General features: G+C 42.3%; 1 long non-coding RNA gene across 1 annotated transcript; it reads left to right on the top strand.

The window, feature by feature from the left end:
* Positions 1-2,742: 2,742 nt before the first annotated feature.
* On the top strand, positions 2,743-10,103 carry LOC139041368 (uncharacterized). The gene is made up of 3 exons (XR_011496391.1): positions 2,743-2,925; positions 3,821-4,102; positions 5,359-10,103. It is a non-coding gene; the product is annotated as an uncharacterized lncRNA (long non-coding RNA).
* The last annotated feature ends 225 nt before the right edge of the window (positions 10,104-10,328 follow it).

The following is a 10,328-nucleotide window of genomic DNA, read 5'->3' on the forward strand; positions in this document are numbered from 1 at the left end:
GAACACCTGGTCAGGGCAGAGCCTCATGCGGGGGCCACATGACTGAAAGTTTGCTTGTTAAGTGGGAAGTCCAAAGAAGGCTTTATGGACATGATGACCACCCTCCACACACACGCGCCCCAGGAACAGGCGACTGGCTGCTAGGCAGACGGGATGGCTGCCAGGGATGCAGAGCCCCAGCCCCCACTGCACTGCTCAGCACTGGGGTGCACCCCTCTCCATTTGGGATCATCCTGTTAACCAGGAGCCTGCCTAACTGCTGGGTCATTTTCTAGACACAGGTTCAACATATTCCATCAAGCCACCAGCTCAGGAAGCTTCTTTGCCAACTCTGCTTCCATACAGGTCTCCCCTGTGGCCCTTGGGCACCTCTCCAAGGATAGCCTTAGTCCCCCCAATTCTAGGCCCCTGGGGACAACTCGCCATCCGAGGACCAGCTGGCTGTGTGGGCCATGATTGGACCATTGGTCTTTTGCAGCCTGCCCCAGGAAACAATCCTCCACTTACCACATTATTTTTATGGGAACAAGCACTCTGGGTTCACAAAATCCATTGAGAGGACAAATTGAGGGGCTGCTGTGCTCTTGCCATACTTGTCAGTACATCTCAGAGATGGAAGCGCTGTGGGGCTTTTTCCTCCCTCCTTCCCATTAGGTATCCCTCATGTCATGTATTTTCATATTTTGTCTTTGTTATAGACCGTGTAGACAAATCACTTTTCCTTCTTTTGGCTCTTTCTCCATTTCAGGATCTTGTCTTATGAAGAACATACTTCGGAGGTATCTGCCCAGCCCCTGCCCCTCGCCTCGTCTTTAGGATTGTCCCCCTTCTACTGGAATGTCCATTAGAGTGACAAGAGAAGAAGGAGGCTGCAGGAGAGGAGACCTGCAACAAAGTGAGAGAGCGTCATCTGTGCCCGTCCGCTCCCTGCCTGGCTCTCCATCCCTGGAGGGCTTCCCTGCTGTGAGGTCCGCGCATCACCACATACCCAGTGGTAACGGCCCCTGCTTGAAAGACTTTTCCTGTCTTGTGACCAGAACCAGTTTGGGAGGCTGCTTCTTATCCCCCGTCCCTCCTTGCTTTGACTTACTTTTCATTCCCTCCTCATCATCAACCCTCGGCCACTCCTCTCGTCTTTTCGCAGCTAACGTAGGACCCCTGGGATTAGCAAGTTCGCCCCTGGGTATCCTCACCTCACAGGTCCTAGCTGCCAATGGGCTGGAAGCAACAGCTGGGAGACAGGGGTCAGGAAGAGGTGGGTGTGGGGTCTTAAGTCTCATCTTGAGGAAGGTCTTCGCCCATTTGGTGGCAGGCAGCAGATGTGGAGGACCTAATATACTCTTATGTACTGAATTCAGTGGCAGAGCCATCGGGGTACAGGGGTGGACCCTGCTGACCCGGGGGCCAGGGCAGAGTCTGACCACACTCTCCTCAGGTCTGACCTCTCACTCCCCTCTCCCACCTCAGCCACCTCTTTCAGCTGCTCTGGCCTCCAACCCCCCCCCCACCCCACCCCCCAGCCCTGGTCACGCCCCTCCTCCCCCCTCATCCCAGCTACCTTTAAACACAAGCAGAAACAAATTATTTATGAAGAGCCCTCATTTATAATGCATCCATAAGCCTGGGAAGACACCGATAATTTATTTAATGAGCACAGACACGATGATTCACAAACGACAATTCCAGTCAGAAATTAGCTTCATTAATTTGCTGTGAGCCCTCTGCTTTGATTTAGGGCCTCAAGAGTACCTCAGACCCATAAATCTCCTCAGCATTTCTGTCACTCCCGCCTGAGCCCGGCTCAGGTGAGGCTCCAGCACAATCACCTTGCATCGGGGCCTTCCCACCTAACCCTGCTCGGTGGTCACCCCACACCCTGCCCCTGCTCCGCAGGAACCTCCCCAATCTGCTGGGCAACAGGCCTACCCGTGTGTGGCAACAGAAGAACATCCCAGGCCAGACACTCCTGAGGTTTTTGACCACAGATGCCCACCCCACCCACAAGCGACAGCCATACTGGGCGTGTGCCCGTCACCACAGCACCACGCCAGGTCGCAGACCTGAAAGCTGCTGACGAAAGCCTGACTCTAGGAAGTTAACAAGTGTAGATGTTTCTAGTTTGCCAGTCACAAATCCTTGCTGAGCAGGCATGCACCCTGTCCATGGGCCTCAGGGTGCCCACCTAGGGGTGGGGAGGAAGCTGCAGACAGTAAAACTCTGCCTGAGCTTCAGGGTCCTATGTCCCCTCCTCCACATACACTCAGTGACCTCATCTTTATCACCTAAGCAAGCATAAGCTACGGTTTGCTGCCCACGTTAATTTTCATTATTTTTATTTTTCAGTTTAGCTATTTTTACCCAAGTTACACGAACACATGGGTTAAAGAAACAAACAGTTCTACAAAGCTTGTACCCATAGCATAAATAGCAGTCTCTCACCTCCACCACTCCCATTTTCATATGGTATTTATCTCCATATCTTGAAAAAATATACTTAGATTACTACTTTGGGTTTTTTTTTTTTTTTTTCAATTTCAGACATTAACTCTTGGCTCCCCCCTACAAAATATGCAGGATTGGTTCTCTTTCACCTCACCCCCTTCTCTCCACACACACGTTTCTGGTCCAGAGGTCAGCAAACAATGGCCCTCGGCCTGTTTTTGGAAATAAAGTGGTGTTGGAGTACAGCCACGCCCACTTGTTTGTGTGTTGTCTGTGGCCGCTTTGGTGCCATAGCAGCAGAGTCGAGTAGCTGTGACAGAGGCTATACGGTCCACAAAGCCTAAATATTTATTACCTGGCGCTTTATGAAAAAGTTTGCCAATCTCTGTTAGTTCTTGTTTCCTGCACATACAGCTCCACTGAATCTGGGTTATAGATCAATATCAAGTGTTCCCATCAATACAGCTATCCACGCAGCACACTGTGAGTACTTTTCCTTTCTCGTACGTTTTGTTTTCACTTCCATTTATAATTGCCTTTTTGTTTGTTTGCTTCACTTTCTTTGTACTTAATACTAACTCAACAAACTCTTCCCTGGATGTATAAATCTATTTTAACACATTAAGGGATCAATTTTACCCTCTTGGAGATATTGATTTAGGAGCCTATTGACCTACCTGCTGCAATCTGAACGGTTACTCTCCAGGCCTGCTGCACAGCCCTCACCCTGCTCCAAAAGGGGAGGCCTTCTGTGTCTATACTTTGTTCAATCCCCCATTTCCAGGATCCAGGTCATTCACTTTCTTGGTTTACTCTAGTTTTGAAGGAGCACATACTCTGCTATCATCCTAAGAAAAAATGCAGAGGCGGTACAAGTTTCGAGACTTTGCATGTCTGAAAATGTCTTTATTCTATCCTGATAATAGTTTTTTGTTAGACTTGGAATTGAATTAGTGGATAGAAATTATTTTCCCTTGGAAGTCTGAGGGCATTTTCTACTGTCTTCTTTCAGTCTTGCTGTTGAAAAGTCTGATGCCACTTTGATTCCTGATCATTTTGGGGTTTGTATGTTTTTCTTTTGGGAGCCTGAAGGATCTTCATTTTCTCTAGTGTTTTCAAATTTCACAATGTGCTTTGCCCTGGATCGATTTCGATCCTGTGGGCAGGCAGTGGGCAGGCCCTTTCGGTCTGGAAATTCACCTCCTTCTATTCTGTGACATCTTTAAGCTATTTCTTTGATGATTTCCCTGCTGCCAAGTCTCGATTCTTCCTTTCTGGAACTCGAGGTATTTGGGTGTTTTGTCTTACAAACTATCCTCTAAGCTTATTTTTTTCTTTCTCATTTTCCGTCTTTCTGTGTTTTTGCTGTGTGTTCTAGGAAATGAACATGAATGGACAGCTAAGAAACGTCAGTCAATTGAGGAAGTCTCTAATATGACAGACTGGAACCAAAACACACAAACCCAACACTAGTAGGAAGAAACACAATATTCAAGAAAATGAAAACTTGGGGAAAATTATGATTAATATTCTCACAGAGATAAGAAAAAAATAAGAGGCTATGAAAAATCGACATTCAGAGAACACGACAACAGCACAATGATAGCAAACTAAAATTGCTACAGAAGTGGGACACTTAGGAACCAAATGGAAGTTCTGGGTGAGCCAACAAGCCATAACAATTTGGCTGGAGCATTTCTTGGGGTACCTCAATGTCGCTATCTTTTGGTCCTTCCTCTTGGAATGAGCAGAATCTACAGAAAGGGCAGGGATAAATCTGGCTGCCAGTGGGAGGGAAGGCTGGGATCTCAATATTTGATACATAAATATTCACTTAATCACCCTACATTCACAACAGTGCCCCTACCTTCAACTGCGCCTGGTGTTACCCCAGTCCAGAGACCTTCTGTTTTCAGTCTCTCCAGAGAACAAATCTATAACCCTCCAGTTTTCTGCCTGGCTGTGTGCAATGGTGAAGGGGATTGAGGAAGACAAGGGGTGCAGCTTCTATTCTCATCTTAAACTAAACCTTCAACTCGTTCTATTTTAACTCTACCTTCAGCCCCACCTCCAAGGGTACCTTGTGCCACCAGTTACAGAGACTTTGTGGGCTCTGGGACAAAAGTTGAGTTACTTCTTGACCTTCCCTACTGCTGACTTCGGAGTTCGCTTTATTGTGGCTAAGTCAGTTATCACTGACACAGTCTTCCCAGCTGCCATGTTGTTGTAGGCCGTTCTCCTGTGCTCCTTGTTCTTGAAGGATTTTTTCTCCTTTTGGGATTCCTTTAGTGTCTTTTAAGTGATGTTTCAGGATAGATAAAAACTAAGTGCTTATGTTCAATCTGCCGTGTTTCAAAGAAGTCTCTCTATGTAAAATCTATGAATACCACCCCTTTCTCTACACCATTGGTGTTTCCTACCAGACGTTATTGCGCACAATGCTCACAACGGCTACTTAGTAGATAGTAGGTTGATCCCAAATTAGCACTTAAAGACCCTTTGTGGAATAGCCAATGCCTCTCCTCACACTGTCATCATTCAAAGCCTCATTTGTCTTCACCCTTCTTCAGTCTTCCTTTCTCAAGTCCAGCTCCGTCCACACTGAACTCTATCAGTGCTGTCCAGTATGGTCGCCACTAGCCACATATGTCTAGTCATACATCTCCAGATAGAGCCTTGCTCTCTCCACATCTGTACTTTTACATATGCTGCTCCCTCCATCTAGAATGTGCTCTTTTTTGTACTCTCAGTTTGAAATTAAGGTCTTTTCTGAGAGGCTTTCTATAAGCCACTCATCCCTCTCCAAAATTCTAGGTTAGATGCCTTTCCTGTGTACACTTGGGGAACTATGAATTCACCCTTTTATAGCACTTGACACAGTTTGTTATAATATATGTTTACTTGTTTTTTCTGCAGTAGACTATGATTTCATCCAGGACAAGTATTCATTTTACTTACCTCTGTATCCTCAAGACCTACTTCAGCATCTAGAATTGGATACACTATTTGAGAGTAAAGAATGAAGGAGGAAGGATGAGAGAAAGGAAGAAAGGGAGGGATTAATCCTCACATTCAACTCCACTCGACCTGTGCCTTCATCACAACTCGTTTTCTGCTAACATTTGACTTCTCCTTTCCATTCACTTGTGTGGTGGGTTTTATTATTGCTCTCAAGTATATACTGCCCATCCTTCTAGGAGGATTACAGTGTCCACCCCATTAATGTCAGATTTTGCCATGTGACTTACCTTGTCCATTCAAGTGGAAGGGATATGTGACACTTGAGAGCTGAAGCTTCAAAGTTATTGTGTGGTTTAGCCATATTTATTTATTTTTTTTGCCACAAGATCAGTGATGTCTCAGATAGGAGCTGATTCTCCCTCCTGGATCCTGAAAAGAAGACAACATGGAGCAGAGCTATTGCTAACTTACAATGGAGCTGACCTCCATGTGGATGGAGAAATAAACCCTTGTTATTACAAAGCCACTGATTGAATGTTGTTTATTACTGGACAATAACTTAGCCTAAGTTGAATGATAGGTACAACTGGTGACAGTCTCATGGGTATACAGTGCAAGACGAGTCATAGGGTCTGAGAATATAACAGTTAGAAGGTCATCCTATTAGCCTTGTTTCCAGCACCCTGGCCTTTGAAATTCTGCCTGCACTCTTTTGGTGCCAGAGAAGGGAGCGTATCAGATTGTGTGTCAGTTCATCCCACTGCTGGAATTCAAATTGTTAAAATATTTTTCAGCTGGTTCTCCCCCTACTGGTTCTAGTCCTGTACCTGTAGCCACCCAGATCAATCCACTCTGTATTCCATAGGACAGAACTCAAGTTGTTAGAAGTTTAGTCATGTCCCGACTAAACATTGCCAGTTCCTACTTTGTTGGAAGACAGAAGATGAGACAGAAGAAACGCTATAAGCGAAGATATTCCTTCTAATCCAGAGGTACCATGATTCTTTATATATTCCACAGGTGGAAATGGTACTTTTTAAACAAATTTTCCCATTTTGCAATTTTAAAATTCACAGAAACATACAATCAATGAGCTTGACCTTTAGTAAAATAAATTATCAATACTTTGTCAGCATGCTTCCAAGAAAACCTTTTTAAAATGCACATGATTTGGTTAACATGTCTTGAAAACAATGCACATTTTAATGCTTCCAAATAGTCAGGAGAAATGTAGCCCCATGTAGATGCCACTACATTTCCAGGAAACCCATCATGGTTTTATTCTAATGAGCTTTTCACTGATTTACACATTGTGTCACTTTTAAATAGCCAAAGAGACAATTGGTAGGAGAAATAAACCCTCTGAGCAACTCCAGAGGGTGGAAGAAAAAACAGTATGGTCACTTAATAAGGGGACAAAAAGATTTCCGCTCTGAATAAATAGTTTTCCTTTTCTATCATTGATCCTTCCTATTTAATTACAAAAGTAAATCATGAATACAGATTTATTATAAAAAATTAAAACACTATTGAACTCTGAAAGCACACCGTCCAATAGAACTTTCTGTGATGATGGAAATGTTTTATATTGCTCTGTTCAATAAAGTAGCCATTAGCCACTTGTGGCTATTGAATGCACTGGAAATGTAGCTACTGAGACTGAGGAACTGATTTTTATTTTTATTTAATTTTACTTAAGTTTAAATACTTACGTGTGGCTAGTGGCTACCATAATGGATAGCACAGATACAGAATAAGACAGTAAAAGTGCATTCATCTTTAAAGTCTGTAAGAAACCATTGTTAGTGGTTTGGTATACTATTTGCACGACTTGGGAGCAGGGGAGTATGCTATATGTCATGTATAATGAATACAGCAGTTTACAGCATGCGCTCTAGAATTAGATGGCCTGGATTCAAATCCTGAGTCTGTAACATACTAGATGTGAGACCTTAAGCAAGTTCATTAACCTCTCAGTTTTCTCATCTATAAAATGAGGCTAATACCCCCTTAGGAATCTTTTGAGAAGTAAATTAGCCAATACATCTAAAGCCCTTAGAACAGCTCCTGGTACATAATAAGCATTCAATGAATGTTAGATATTGGTATTAACATTGTTGTATCCATATTGTTCTGTGGCTTATTCTGTACTTCTTGCCTTAGAACGCTTTCCACGTCACAGCGTATTTGTCGGTGGTGCTGTAGAGTTGATTCTGACTCCTAGCGACCGTGCAGAGGGCAGATGGGAACCCCGCGGGGTCTTTTTGCGCCATCCTCTCGTGTCCTGGCACTCTATCAGCCAATGCTCCACTGCTCTTCACAGGGTTTTTGTGGCCAGTTCTTTTGGAAGTGGGTGGCCTGGTCCTTATTCCTAGTCTGTCTAGTCTGGAAGCTCCGCTGAGACCTGTCCACCATGGGTGACCCTGGTGGCATTTGAAATACTGGTGGCACAGCTTTCAGCATCACAGCAACATGCAGCTGCCACAGTAGGACAACCGACAGACGGGTGGTATGGTTCTCTGACCAGGAAGTGAACCTGGGCCACTGCAGTGAGAGCGCAGAATCTCAAGCACTAGAACACCAGTCAGACCATATAGAGCTACCTTATTTTTCAAATGTGAGCTTTTTTTTAATTATAAAAGCAATAAATGCAGAAGGTAAAAACAAAGGAACAGAATAGTAAGAATAGTAAAAATCTACTGACTTTCACTTTCTGAAATGGTAGACTAAGTAATTCAGATCAATCCTCCTCCAAGACAGTGTTAGAATTGGACCAAATGTTTTTTTTTTTTTAAAGTTGCTTAAAAAACTAGAAAGCTAACAAAATAGTGAAGAATTACCAAATCAGGATTTGGGGGAGAACAGAGGCCCAGGGAAGCTAGCCCAGCCCTCAGCACTCATTTTTCCTTTACAGAATAATAAAAGATCCAAATAATGGGGTTATCAGACACAGACTTCGAAATAACCGTACTCCTGGGGGCTGGCCCCATGGCCGAGTGGTTAAGTTCGCGCGCTCCACTTTGGCAGCCCAGTATTCATATTCTGGGCACGGACATGGCACCGCTATTAGGCCATGTTGAAGCGGCGTTCCACATGCCACAACTAGAAGGACCCACAACTAAAATATACAACTGTGTACTGGGGGGATTTGGGGAGAAAAAAGCAGGGAAAAAAAAAGGAAAGAACCGTACTCCTGCTCAAGGGAATGAAAGTCAAAATGGAGAATTTCAGATGAGGACTAGAAAACATAAAAAAGAATCAAATGGAAATCCCAACACTGAAAAATATAATAAAACAAAAAAATAATAAATTACTCATTGGATGGATTTAAGTACAGATTGGAAACAGCTGGAGAGTGAATTTGTGACTTGAAAGTTAAGTTAGAAGAAAATATCCAGAATAAAGCATGAAGAGACAAAAGGATAGAAAAAAGCAGAAGACAGGAAGAAAGATATTGAGGATTGTGTAAAGCCTAATTTATGTTAAAATGGATTCTCAGAAGGAGGCAAGATAGACCAAGAAAGGCAGTAATACTTGAAGCAATGAAAGCTGTGAACTTTGCGAGACATGTGAAAGATATCAATCAACCAGTTCAAGAAGCCCTCGGAATCTTAGACAAAGGGAGGCAAAAAGAAGACACTAGATGCATCAGCGTAAAACTACTGCAAAGCAAAGACAATAAGAAGATCCTAAAAGCAGCTGGAGAAAAATGTTAGAGAAGCCTCTAAGGAGCAATAATAAAACTGAAAGTTAAATTTCTCAACAGAAACAACAGAAGCCAAAATTCAGCTGAATGAGTTCTTAAAAGTGCTGTAAGGAAAAAACTGTCAACTTAGAATTTCAGCAAAAATACCCTCCCAAAATAAAAGTCAAAAAAAAAGATTTACAGGAAACATCTGAGAGAATTCATCCCCAGCAGACTCTCACTAAAGAAATCAGTAAGAGTTGTCTAGAGGCAGAAAAAGGATGGTCTCCAGTGGAAGGTTAGAAATGTAGGGCAGAATAAAGATCAACAAAAATGGAGATAAATCTATACGAATGTTGAGTATAAAACTGGGACTAAAGTCCCAAGAGACTTAAAGTCCTTTTATTTAATTTTAAATTTAAACACACATATAAGTCAGGGAGGGTAAATGAAAATTAAAGTGTGCTAAGGTCTTTGCGTTATTTTGGATGGGGAGAAGTGCCAATTAATATTAGATTTTTGTAAATTAAAGATGCATATTGCAATATCTGGGGAAACCATCCCTCTTCTTCCTAATTCTCTTAAGGTTTTTGTGATAAGTGGATTTTGAATTCTAATAAGTGATTTTTCTGCATCTTTTGAGACTATCATCTTGTTTCCCCTCTTGAACCATTAATGTAGTGAATTCATTAATAGAATCTATAACATTAAACCAACCTTGAATGCCTGGAATATAACTTTTGATGTAATCTATTATATTTTTATGTATATTGCCTGGATTCAATCTGCCAATATTTTGGCTTTTTGGGTTGTTTTGGTTTGGTTTTTGCACTTAGGTTCACGAGCCAATTGATCTGTAATTTACTGTTCTTTTACTGTCTCAGTTTAATTTTGGAATCCTGGTTATTTTAGTGTTATAAATTGGAGAGTGTTCCATTGTTTTCAATTATCTTGAAGATTTTGTGTAAGATTAATCTTATCTGTTACTTTAAAGTTTATAAAAATTCAACTATAAACTGCCTGGGTCTGCTTTTGTGGAAAGATTATTTTCTGTTTTCATTGATCCAGTTTTGTTTAATTATATTTTCTAGATGTTTTAAGAAAGTTTTTAATATTATAGGTATAAGCCAGCCATGTTATTCTCTTACTATTTTTATATGTATGCTGTATCTTTAAATTGTCCCCCTACTCAATCCTAAATTTGTTTTGTGTGTGTGTTTTATCATTTTCTGGACCCATT

This window comes from Equus asinus, chromosome 21 (assembly GCF_041296235.1).
Source record: "Equus asinus isolate D_3611 breed Donkey chromosome 21, EquAss-T2T_v2, whole genome shotgun sequence".
Classification (NCBI taxonomy): domain Eukaryota; kingdom Metazoa; phylum Chordata; class Mammalia; order Perissodactyla; family Equidae; genus Equus; species Equus asinus.